Raw genomic sequence first — 13,188 nt, 5'->3', positions numbered from 1 at the left:
CAACGAGTGAGTCATACATCATTAAAAACACAATACACTTTAACTATATTTTAAATGAATTTCTAACACATCTTGGATACTTTTCTTAGGTTTAGTATTAAAATATTTTATACCATTAATTATTGAAATGTTGAGCACCGTTTTATAGTTACACATACAATCGTATCAGCTTTAATACCCTAAATCACTGCTTCCCGTGAATAGAAACAAAAACAGAACACCGATTTAGTCTATTTTCTCATATTCATGAGTATATTCAAATTAGAAATGTATTACACATTTCCATCTGGAATATACTCAGGGGGCTTTTCTCCAGAAACAGGATTAGTTATTGGAGAAATGACTCATTTTAATAACCAAATCAAATAAGACTAAGATATTCCATTTCTCTTTATCTTTAGAAAGCAGTTGGTTTGTCTGACTCTTCATTTATCATAAACTTACAATTTTGGTAATATATACATTTTTCGTGAGGGATAAGAAAATAATTAAAACATTTGTGGGAATAGTAAATCAATAGCATTAAATTATATTAAAATATAAAATAAATTATTTGAATTATAGAATAAATACTGACTTAAAAGGCTTCTTTGATATTTTGACAGTTTGCATTGACATTTACTTTCAATATATAAATAATTCTGGGTGTACATGCCAAAGGAAAGGCTTTTCACTTTCTGAATGCTACTGCCCAGGAACAATGCTATGATCGAAAACAAGCGTGCAGAGATATGGGCAGGTATTGCATGTGGACCCTGCGGCCAAGCACAAATTATAATGACACCTCATCATCATGTGTGAGGTATACAATCAATACACTGCTAGTAAGGTGCATGGTCAGTGTAGGACTGCAGAAGTGTAGGCTTGCAGTGAAGTGAGATGCAGGGTGTAGGAGTTACTACTGGCAATTTGATCCAAAGTGGCAATTTGATGCAAAGGGGACAGAAGTGCTTTAACTCGGGTGTACTGAAAAACTAAACTCTCTGAGTGAGAGTTAAGTGGGAAAGGATGAAAGGTATGGGTAGAAAACTCACTCTACAGTGAGACAGGGACAAAGTGTAGTTATAAACAGCAGGGAAAGCTGATTAGAGAGTACGACTGTTGAATATTTTGGTTTCCAGTGTTTTTCTTCATTCGATTATTAGATTGATACTGGAGATTTTGTTTCTTGTTAGTTTATCAAAACAATACATCAGTGCAGTAAAATTTAAAGACCAATGAATCTTGAGTAAATAATCTGTAAGTTAATTCCACTATAGCGATAGCAGGATGGGTGATGTATCACTGCTGCAATTTGTGGAAGCTGCTGGACACCAATGCGATTCAAAGCAAACACATCTGTAATAAACGTTTGCAGCTTGACAAGCTTTACATCTGAATTGAAGAGCTAACGTCGGAGGTGCAGACATTGTGCCAGGTCAGGGAAGGAGAATGTTATCTGGGCTTTGTTCTGAGGGCCTTGAGATTAGATAATTTAAAATTGGTTTGTAATCAGGGACAACAGGACATGATAACAAGTGAGGTGAATATGAGGACCCAGTGGTGACAGGTGAAGAGCCTCTGCCCTTGCAGTGGTCCAAAATACAAGGTTTTTGTGAAGCCTGCAAACCTTGGTATGTTCAAGTGTGCGAAGAAAATAGGAGTGTGGTTGTAATGGGGGAGAAAGTATAGAAAGGGGAATAGATACTGTTCTCTGTAGTAATGAGCACCTTCTAGTTGACACCCAGTTTGAGGTCCACCAGGTCCACACAGCTCCTGACTTCTTGACAATATTGGTTCAAACATGGACAAAAGAGCTGAACTCCAGCAGTGAGGTGAGAGTGACAACCCTTGACATCTAGGCTGCACTTGACAGACTGTGGCATCAAGGAACCTCAGAAGAACTGGAATCAATGGGTATCAGGGGCAAACACTCCAGTGGTTGGAGTCACACCTGACATAAAGGAAGATGGTCATGGTTGTTGGAAGTAAATCATCTCAGCTCCAAGGCATCTTTGCAGTAGTTCCTCAGGGTAGTTTCCTTGGCCCAAACACCTTCAGCTGCTTCATCAATGGCCTTCATTCCATCATTAGGTCAGAAGTGGAGATGATAGCGAGAGGTTTAGCATCACTTGTAACTCCACAGATACTAAAGCAGCCCACGTTCATATGCAACAAGATCTCGACAAAATCCAGGTTTGGGCTAACAAGCAGCCAGTATCATTCAAGCTTCACAAATGCCAGGTTATGACCATCACCAATAAGAGACAATTTAACCACTGCCCCTTGGCATTCAACAGTGATGTCACCAAATCCCCCATTACCAACATCTTGGGGGTTATCACTGACCAGAAACTCAGCTGGACTTACCACATAAACGCTGGCTATTAGAGCAGGTCAGAGGCTAGGAATACTGCAGCAACTATCTCACCCCGATTCCTTAAAGCCCATCCACCACCAACAAGGCACAAGCCAGGAGTGTGATGGAATATTCCCCACTTGCCTGGATGAGTGTAGCCCCAACAACACTCAAGGTGTTTGACACCACCCAGGACAAAGCAGCCTGCTTGATTGGAACCACATCCACAAGCATCTGGTCCCTCCACTACCGATGCTCAGCAACAACAGTGTGTACTATCTACAAGATGCACTCCAGAAATTCACCAAAGATCCTCAGACAGCACCTTCCAAACCTACAGCCACTTCCATCTAGATGAACAAGGGGAGTAGAGATATAGAAACACCGAGCCACTCTGACTTTGAAACATAGCGTTACTCCTTCATTGTTGCTGGTTCAAAATCCTGGGATTCCCTCCCTAACTGCACTGTGGGTCAACTTGTGGGCTGCAATTGTTCAAAGCGCAGCTTACCACCACCTTCTCAGGGGCAACTAGGAATGAGCAATAACTGCTGGCCAGCCAGCAACATCCACATCCCACAAATGAATAAACAAAAAGTCCTGAAGTCTATATTATATGCTTGCTTCTAGGATCAAGGGCATCTGAATAACTGTTATTCTATTCATCTCCTCTCCTCTTTCCACTTGACTTAGTACATCTGAAAGACTATTAGGGTCTTCTACCACACAGAAGAAGGAAAAGTATTTAGCCATATCATTTGCCATTCCCTGGTTCCTCACTATCTTCCCAGCCTCATTCTCCAAGACATCTATGTTCACTTTGGCTTCTCTCTTTTTATACATTGTCCACTGTCTGAATTTTACATGCAACTTTACAAAAAAAAAAATTTCCTCCTTTTTTAAAATTTCTTGGTCATCTTTCATTGGTTTTAAAATTTTCCCAATCCCTCAGTTAATCATTAATTTTTTTTGTCACATTGTACGTTTTTCCTTTCAATTTGGTACTGTCCTCAACTTCCCTGGCTACCAATAGTTAGCTCATTTCCTTCCTGGAAATCTTCTCAGTGGGATATGTCTTTTGTGAGCCAGGAACTTTTAACTTAACCGTCTGCCATCATTCCTCAGTTTTTTTGGCTACTAATCTCTAATCGTCTGCAGCTGGCTCTGTCCTCATTCCTTTGTAATTACCCTTATTTAAGTTTAGGACAACTGTTTCTGACCCAATTTTCTCCCTCTGAAACTAAATGTTATGATCACAGTTTCCTAAGGATCTTTTATGTTGACATAATTTATTAAACCCGCAATTTTTCCCATCAGTAGATCAACATTAGCCTGATACCTCGTTGGATCCAATGCTCTAAGAAACTGTCCCCAATACACCCTATGCATTCTTTGTCAAGGCTAACTGCCAATCTGACTTTCCCAATCTACAAGAAGACTAAAGTCACCCATGTTTAATGTACTATCATTTTGTACATGCCCTCACTATCTCATGACTTATTCCCTGTCTTACTACTTGGCTACTGTTACAGGGTCTATATACTATTGACTACAACTACTACTACTATTACCACCACCAGCAGCGTTGTCTGCCCCTTGTTATTTCATACCTCCACTCATCTTCAGATCCCAGATGATTTCTTGCTATAGTACTTATTCCATTCTGTATAAAGATAGCTACTCCACCACCCTTCCCTTCCTGCTTGTCATTTTGCAAAGTCATATACCCCTGAATATTTTGATTAGATTAGATTCCCCACAGTGTGGAAACAGGCCATTCCAACTCTGATCTCCTTGTAAACATGCCACCTTAATGGCTATAAGGCCATTTTCATTGATCTCTATTTGTGCCATTTATTTTGTTCCAAGCATTCAAGATCCATTGATTTTGCCTTCTTTATTGTGTTTTCCCATTAGCCCCTTTAATTTACTGCTAATCTTCTATATTTGTACACTCTGTCCCATCCTGTCTCACTCTATATTTCCTCTCTCTGAAACCCTGTGCTTCAAGTAGTTTAAAGCTCACTTTACAGCTCTACTTATCCCAACTGTCCCAGCGTGATTCATGCGAAGGCCAGTATACCTGTGGCTCAGGTAGTAATCCACAGTTTATTACTTTGGTGGCCCTGCTTTCTAATTTAGATATTTTCTAATCAGCCTGCTCAGAGATATTATTGTACATTTCTGGAGCAGAGGGGCCTTGAACCTAGGCTCAAAGATAGGGACACTACCATCGCACCACAAGAGCTTTCTAATTTAGTTCTTAATTTTTACAGTAAGCCTAATACTGCCAGCAGGCCCTCTTTCAATGCTGTTGCTACTAATGTGGATGACAACTGGTTTTATACTCCTTTCAAAATTCCAGACCCGAGGAGATGTCCTTAACTCTGGCACCAGACAGGCAACACAGCCTTTGGTATCCCTGCTCACAGATGCACAGAATGCTCCTCACTCAAACAGATTCCTTTAATATAATGCTGTGATTGGTTTGCTCATACTTCTTGCACTCGCATTCTTGCTCACAGTGCTTGCAAACCATCTAAATACTGGACAACTGCAAGTGCAGAGGCTCCTCCAATGCAAACCCTGGACCCTGATACCCTGCCTCGCCTACTGTCACCCTCCTGTCCCTGACTGCCTTCTGACACATAGTGTCTATATAAAACTTTCCCCTTCCCAGATGTCGCACTGTCGGCAGCCTGGGCACCAGCTTCTCAACTTGGATTGTCAGCAAAGTTCTTTGAGCTACAAATACTTACTACATGCATATTCGCTCTGGGTTATTTTACTGTCCAGCAGCTTCCAAATGCTATATCTGTCACACAACAGCTATCCTGCTTTCACAGTCGTATTGATTTAACTTAAATTAGTTACACTAGATTCCACGCTCATTACATCTTACTGAAATGATTTGCTCTTTAAACATCACCAGCATCAATCTTATACTTAGCCAGACTTTTTTTTGACAAAATAGGGAATAGAAACACTGGAGACCTAAAGAGCTTATATTTCCAATCTTCAAAGAAAAAGCAAGACCAGAGGATGTAGAAATAGAAGTAGACCATTTAGCCCATCAAGTCTGCTCTGCCATTCAATGATTCATGTTTGATCTGGTAATCCTCAATTCCTCACCATTCACAATATTTCCAAGTTTTGAGTCATTCAACAAATTCTGAAACTGTACCCTGCACTTCTAAGTCTAGATCATTAATATATATCAAGAAAAACAGAGATTCTAACACGTTCCTCAGAGCAGACACCGGATGTGAAATGTTAACTCTAGTTTTTCTTCACAGATGCAGCCAGGCCTCCAAAGCTTTTTGAGCAACTTCTGTTTTTGTTCCTGATTTACAGCATTGGCAGTTTTTTTGGTTTTTATTCCACCCTTTGAGCCTGCTTTGCCATTCAATATGATCACGGCTGATCAATCAACTCAGTACACTATTCCTACTTACTCCACCCCCTTTGATAGATATGGATCTTCGGGCTAAAGGTAAGTCCTTCTCGAAAGCATTCAATGGCTTTCTATGGCAGAGGATTCCACAGGCTCACGACTCGCTGGGTGAGGAAATTTCTTCTCATCCCTGTCATAAATAGCCTGCACGATAAACTCAGTCTGTGACCCCTTGTCTGGACTCCCTAGTTATCGGAAATGTCCTTCCAGCATTTATCCTGTCTAGTCTAACTTCGTCTGAGATCTGCCCTCATATTTCTGAACTCCAGTGAACACCATTAGAGTCTGAATGCACAATCCGAGTACAGTGGCTTAATTATGACTATCAAAAGAGAACGAGTTAATGATCTGAAAAGAAAAGATTTGCCGAGCTACAGGGGAAGAGAGGAAGTATGATTGAATTCCTCTTCTGAAGGGCCAACATGGAAAATGACAGGCTGAATGATCTATTGCGCTTTAACGATTCTATGATTCTTTTTGAAGTTAAAATGTAACAAGTGCTCCATATAGACTAGGTGCAGGAGATTGGTGTCAAGTTGCATATTCAAAACTGTACCAAGTTAACTTTGGTTGTGTCTGCACCACCAGGATTTAAAACTTTTAGTGAGGTGTTTGGGTGATTTGCCTGTGAATAAGATTCCCACTCCATTTCAAGTGACTCCTTCCCAGTTTCTGCTGGACTATGGGAAATACAATTACTGCCTTTCAGTTTTGGACAGTTTTTCTTAACCGCACGTTTTATCAGGATAATTGTTACTATATTGTTTGGCTGCAATTTGTAAACTATCTAAGGACAGGTAGCAATTTTAAGTCCGAGCAAGTGTTAGTGTAGGTTGGGAAGTAGACGGTGTGAATTAGAAACTCACCATAATAAAATTGGTCTTGAAAAATTGACAAACGGGGCAAAACATATCTAAATGTATAATGATATTTTTTATTTCAGTCACAAAGCACTTCATCTGTTGGAACAAATTGAATGATAATTCAACTTGAAAGAGATAAGGGCGGATTGCATAAGCTTTTTGCTTTGGAATATACATGTAAATAAACAGAAGTTGCTGCTCCTTTTAAACTTAAATAGTTTCACTTCGCAAATCACTTCAAGTTGATAAAACAATTATTTGTTTCCAAAATTAGTTGTATCTTTTAAAAAATTAGTTGTAATCAATATAGAATAAGTAAATCATAGTAGAGGGATTGAGATAGATGACCAAACTTGTCTGACAGGTGGGAGATGCTGTTTAATTGATTGACGAAGTGAGAAGATTTGGGAAAGGAAATAATTAATAGACATTTAGGGAATAAATTCATATAAGAAGCAAATATTAAAAAAAAATCACTAGACATCTAAAAATAGTTTGCTTTAATCATTGGTACAGTGAATCCAAGTCAGGATCAATGATGAATATTCAAAGAAATCAAACATCAGTCAAAGTAAATGACAATGAGCGTATGGAAAGCACTGATTGCTTATGTGAAATACATGTATGGTTTTCGTACCTGTATTGCAATAGAGACAGCCATTACTTGCTTCTTTTACTATAAACAATTTTATCCTGTGCTCATGATAGCAGATGTTGTCTTCTATGGATAGAAGCCTGTTTTTATAGTTGATGTATGGGTCATCATGCCCAAGTTCAGCAATTTTAAAAAACTATTTAATCTTCAAGGGCATCAGAGATCGGAAGCCTCATTTCAAGCACCCATTGCCAGAAGAATTGGGATTACAACTGTCACTATCAATAAGCATTTTGCTGAAAAACAGCATAAAGCATTTCAGTGGCATAAATTATAATGGCAGTAAACAAAATCAGAGATATTAGGAGGGGTTACCAAATGTTTGGTCAAGTAAACTTTTTTTTAAAAGAAGGATCTTAAAAGTAGAAAGGGAGCTGAAGAGGCAGAAGGTACTCAGAAATAATTTCAGAATGGGGTGCTTTGAAGGAGATTGGAAAAGCTGAGTCCAATGTTGACATTATAGAGCTGCAAAGAAGTGTTCTTAAATTTTAATTAAGACTTCAAAATGGAGATAGAGCTGCTCTCATTCGAGTAGAATTAAACAAAGCCTTACCTTAATATGAGGATTAAAAGAAAGGGAAAATTAAGAATATTCATTAATTAAAAAAGGATATTGAGTTTTCTGAGTTAATACATTCTGAACAAAATACATAGTGACTGAACAGTATTTAACTTGCTAAAAATGATCTGCACCTTTTATACAGGACATCGGTTAGGCCACTGTTGGAATACTGCATGTAATTCTAGTCTCCCTGCTTTAGGAAGAATGTTGTGAAACTTTAAAGGATTCAGTAAAGATTTACAAGGATGTTGCCAGGGTTGGAGGGATTGAGCTATAGGGAGGGGCTGGATAGACTGGGGCTACTTTCCCTGGAGCATTGGAGGATGAGGTTTATAGAGGTTTATAAAATCATGAGGGGCATAGATAGGGTAAATAGACAAGGTCTTTTCCTCAGGGTGGGGGACTTCAAAATTAGATAGCATAGGTATAAGGTGAGAGGGCAAAGATTTAAAAGGGACCTAAGGGGCAACATTTTCACACAGGGCATGGTGTGTGTATGGAATGTGCTGCAAGACGAAGTGGCGGCGGCTGGTATAATTGCAATATTTAAAAGGCATCTGGATGGATTCATGAATAGGGAGGGTTCAGAGGGATATGGGCCAAATGGGACTAGATTTATTTCGGCTATCTGGTCAGCATGGACAAGTTGGACTGAAGGGTCTGTTTCCATGCTGTACATCTCTATGACTCTAGAAAAAAAGAATTAAGTCATGTAAAAGAACATGGAATTAAAAACAATCTTGAATTTAGGAAAGTGTTTCAAAGAGCAGTCATTGTCCTTGCAATGTTAATTCTGTTTCTTTTCCATAGAAACATGTTGCAGCTGTACAAAACTCTGGTGCAGCCGCACTTGGGAGTATTGCGTACAGTTCTGGTCACAGCATTATAGGAAGGATGTGGAAGCATTGGAAATTTACCAAGATGTTGCTTGGTTTGGAGGGATGGTCCAATGAGGAAAGGCTGAGGGACTTGAGGCTGTTTCCGTTAGAGAAGGAGGTTAAGTGGCGACTTAGTAGAGACATACAAGATGATCAGAGGTTTAGATGGGGAGGACAGTGAGAGCCTTTTTCCTGGATGATGGCTAGCACGAGGGGATATAGCTTTAAATTGAGGGGTGATAGATATAGGACAGATGTCAGAGGTAGGTTCTTTACTCAGACAGTAGTAAGGGCATGGAATGCCCTGCCTGCAACAGTAGTAGACTCACCAACTTTAAGGCATTTAAATGGTCATTGGATAAACATATGGATGATAATGGAATTATGTAGGTTAGTTGGGCTTCAGATTGGTTTCACAGGTCAGTGCAACGAGGGCCGAAGAGCCTGTACTGCGCTTTAATGTTCTATACTGCAAGATGTGCTGTGTTTCTCCTGCTTTTACTTCAGACCTCCACCATCCACAGTATTTTACATTTATTTGAGGTGAATTCAACTGTTAAAAATGCTAATTGTTTGGCTGGTTTAAATTTTCTTTATAGAATTGGACATTAAAAATCATGAAGACATGAAAAAATGGAAATCAGGAACTGGAACCTTAGAAGTGAAAACCCTGATGACAATTTAGTGCCTGATTTTAAGGATTAGAAAAAGGAAATTAATTCAGAGAGTGAAAAGCAACTTGACAGGAGTTTTCTTCTTTGATTTCAGTTCACAGCTCTCAGAAGATGGTTTGTCAACAACAGGGCATGCTGGACAGCATCTTGCAGTTCTTGGCCTAGTGCAAGTTGCATTGAGGTTTTTGGAGATGTGGATCTGTTGCATGGAGGGGTACCTGAGGTTTGACTCGTCAAACTCTATGAGGAGAGAATCCTGTCCCTACAAAGGAAAAGACTGAAATTCTTATGTGAGGATGCTGAGACTTGTGTGTCCACCAAATGAATAATTCTCTTTATTCCACTCTAACTCTCACAGTAACTGCACAGACAATCTCAGCAGAGTCATGTGACCATTTGACAACCAGTGCAGACAAGCTGGAGACTATGGAGAGGGATAATAGGAACTGCAGATGATGGAGAATCCGAGATAATAAGGTGTAGAACTGAAAGAACACAGCAGGCCGAGCACCATGTTAGGAGCACAAAAGCTGACGTTTCGGGCCTAGACCCTTCATCAGAAATGGGGGAGGGGAAGAGGGTTCTGAAATAAATAGAGAGAGAGGGGGAGGCGGATCGAAGATGGACAGAGGAGAAGATAGATGGAGAGGAGGCAGAAAAGTTACAGGCAGGGATGCAGCCAGGAAAGGTGAGTGTAGGTGAGGTAGGGAGGAGGTAGGTCAGTCCAGGGAGGACGGACAGGTCAAGGGGGCAGGATGAGGTTAGGAGGTAGGAAATGGAGGTGTGGCTTGAAGTGGGAGGAGTGGATAGGTGAGAGGAAGCACAGGTTAGGGAGGTGGGGACAAACTGGGCTGGTTTTGGGATGCGGTAGAGGAAGGGAAGATTTTCCATCTTCGATCTGCCTCCGCCTCCCCCTCCCTATTTATTTCAGAACACTCTTCTCCTCCCCCATTTCTGATGAAGGGTCTAGGCCCGAAATGTCAGCTTTTGTGCTCCTAAGATGCTGCTTGGCCTGCTGTGTTCATCCAGCTCTACACCTTGTTATCTAGGATTCTCCAGCATCTGCAGTTCATATTATGTCTGATACAATTTTAACCCCACTGCGAAGCCTCTCCTAAGGATGCCTAACCTGAAGAAGGAAGTTACCCTCCTCCCTCCAGAAAAACCTCAGGGGATCTCTCTCACACCGCAACTCTCTCGTAATCTCTTCAGCCTTGAAACTGCTCGACCATATCCTGAAGCACTACAGCCACATCACCTTTCTTAGTACCTGCCGATGGAACCAGATCATTCCCAATGGTCTACAGTCCACATTCAAGCATTCCCAATTTGGCCCCAACTGTGACAATATCTACATTCAGAACATTGAGACCCTTCAGAAGCATTTCTCTCTGCAACTCCCGAAACACACACTTGCAGCATTGCACTGTCATCTCCAGGCACTGCAATCCAGCCTACCCCAGCTCAGGGCCTCCCTCTCCCAGACCTGCAAAGTACCTCTCCTGTTTTTTTATTCTTCGTAGGATCCACAACCTGAACTCTCAATTCTACTCAGCTTTATAGGACACTAAAAACCGTAAGTACAAAAAACTTACTGGTGCCTGCCACCCAAAACAGGATTCCTCCACTTCCCAAATCCCCAGCCGTACCCAGGACCTTTCTCACAATGTACCCGCCGCCATTGGCCACAAGGCCACCGTTGGGGAACCCACAGATGACATCACATCTGCCACCGTGGGGTATACCACTTTCGGGACAGCGAATGCCATCGCTGAAGCAACCACCTCCATTTCCAAGACCAACGCCACAGACCCTATTGTCACCACTGCTGCTGCCACCGCCACCTACCCTACTCCATCTGCCCACCACCGACGCAACTCCGCCCACCGCCACCGGACCAACGCTACCCACCGCTGACACCGACACAACTCCACCCATAGCTGATGCCATTGCTCCGCCCACAGCCTCCAGAGTCAGCAGCTCCAGTGGAGACAGCAACACTGAGCCCTGCCGAGTCTTCACCGTCCACCCAGATTCCCCCTTACTGAGGACGAACGGTCAGTCCTCACCTTTGTCCCCCTCCACTTACACATCAACGAATATCAGTCTTATTTGGACATTGAGCAGTTTTTCCGCTGCCTTCGCCTCCTTGCTTATTTCTTTAACCGTGTGCCTAACCCTCCCTCTACTGACCCCTTCACCCGCCTCCAACATGCCCCCTCCTCCTGGGCACCACCCCAAGGCCTCCTACCTTCCCTCAACCTCTTTATCTCCAACTGCTGTCGAGACGACAATTGCTTCCACCTCTCACCCACTCCAACCTCTCCCCCACAGAACGTGCAGACCTCCACTCCAATCCCAACCTCATCATAAAACCCACAGACAAGTGAGGTGCAGTTGTAGTATAGCACACACTGAATTGCTGAGGCCAGGCGCCAACTCTCCGACATCACCTCCTACCATCCCTCGATCATGATTCCAACCCCGAGCATCAAACCATCATCTCCCAAACCACAACCTCATCACACACAGCCTCCAACCTCACTGTTCCCCAACCCCGCACTGCCCACTTCTATCTCCTTCCCAAAATCCACAAACCTGACTGCCCTGGTGGACCCATTGTCTCTGCCTGCTCCTGCCCCACCGAACTCATCTCCATTTATCTCAACTCCGCTTTCTCGCCCTTGGTCCAGACCTCCCTACCTACATCTGTAACACCACCCATGCCCTCCAACTCCTCCAGAATTTCTAATTCCCGGGTCCCCAACACCTCATTTTCACTATGGACGTCCAGTCCCTATACACCTGCATTCCCAAGCAGACGGCCTAAAGGCCCTCTGCTTCTTCCTGTCCCGCAGGCCTGACAAGCCCCCTCCACTGACACACTCATCCACCTTGCCAAACTCGTCCTCAGCCTCAACACCTTCTCTTTCAATTCCTCGCACTTACTACAGACAAAGGGGGTGGCCATGGATACCCGCATGGGCCCAACCTATGCCTGCCTCTTTGTAGGTTACGTGGCACTATCCCTCTTCCATACCTACACTGGCCCTAAACCCCACCTCTTCCTCCGTTACATTGATGACTGTATTGGTGCCACCTCATGCTCCCACGAGGAGTTCGAACAGTTCATCCACTTCACCAACACCTTCTGCCCCAACCTTAAGTTCACCTGGACCATCTCCGATGCCTCTCTCCCCTTCTTGAACCTCACTGTTTCCATCTCTGGCAACCATCTAGAAACCGATATCCATTTCAAGCCTACTGACTCCCACAGCAACTTCAAATACACTTCCTCCCAACCATCTTCCTGCAAAAATGCCATCCCCCTATTCCCAATTCCTTTGTCTCTGCCACATCTGCTCCCAGGATGAGGGATTCCACTCCTGTACATCTCAGACGTCCTTGTTTTTCCAAGGACCGCAACTTCCCCCCGCAGTGGTCGAGAACGCCCTTGACCGTGTCTCCTGCATTTCCCGCAACTCATCCCTCACACCCTGCCCCGCAATAACAACCAAAAACGAATCCCCCTCATCCTCACGTACCACCCCACCAACCTCCGCATACAACGCATCATCCTCCGACACTTCCGCCATCTACAATCCGACCCCATCAATAAAGACATTTTTCCCTCCCCACCCTTGTCTGCTTTCCAGAGGGACCACTCTCTCCTTGATTCCCTTGTCTGCTCCACACTCCCCTCCGGTCCCACCACACCCGGCACTTTGCCCTGCAACCGCAGGAAGTGCTACAGTTGCCCTCAC

At 42.9% G+C, this 13,188-nt stretch overlaps 1 protein-coding gene across 11 annotated transcripts in view; it reads right to left on the bottom strand.

Annotated features, from left to right (window-relative positions):
* The window catches only part of chn1 (chimerin 1), a 171,758-nt gene that overhangs the window by 51,361 nt on the left and 107,209 nt on the right, over nt 1–13,188 (bottom strand). The window lies entirely within an intron of this gene.

This window comes from Stegostoma tigrinum, chromosome 7 (assembly GCF_030684315.1).
Source record: "Stegostoma tigrinum isolate sSteTig4 chromosome 7, sSteTig4.hap1, whole genome shotgun sequence".
NCBI lineage: Eukaryota > Metazoa > Chordata > Chondrichthyes > Orectolobiformes > Stegostomatidae > Stegostoma > Stegostoma tigrinum.
The sequence above is the reverse complement of the archived record's forward strand: the minus strand, read 5'-3'. Positions and strand labels throughout refer to the sequence as shown.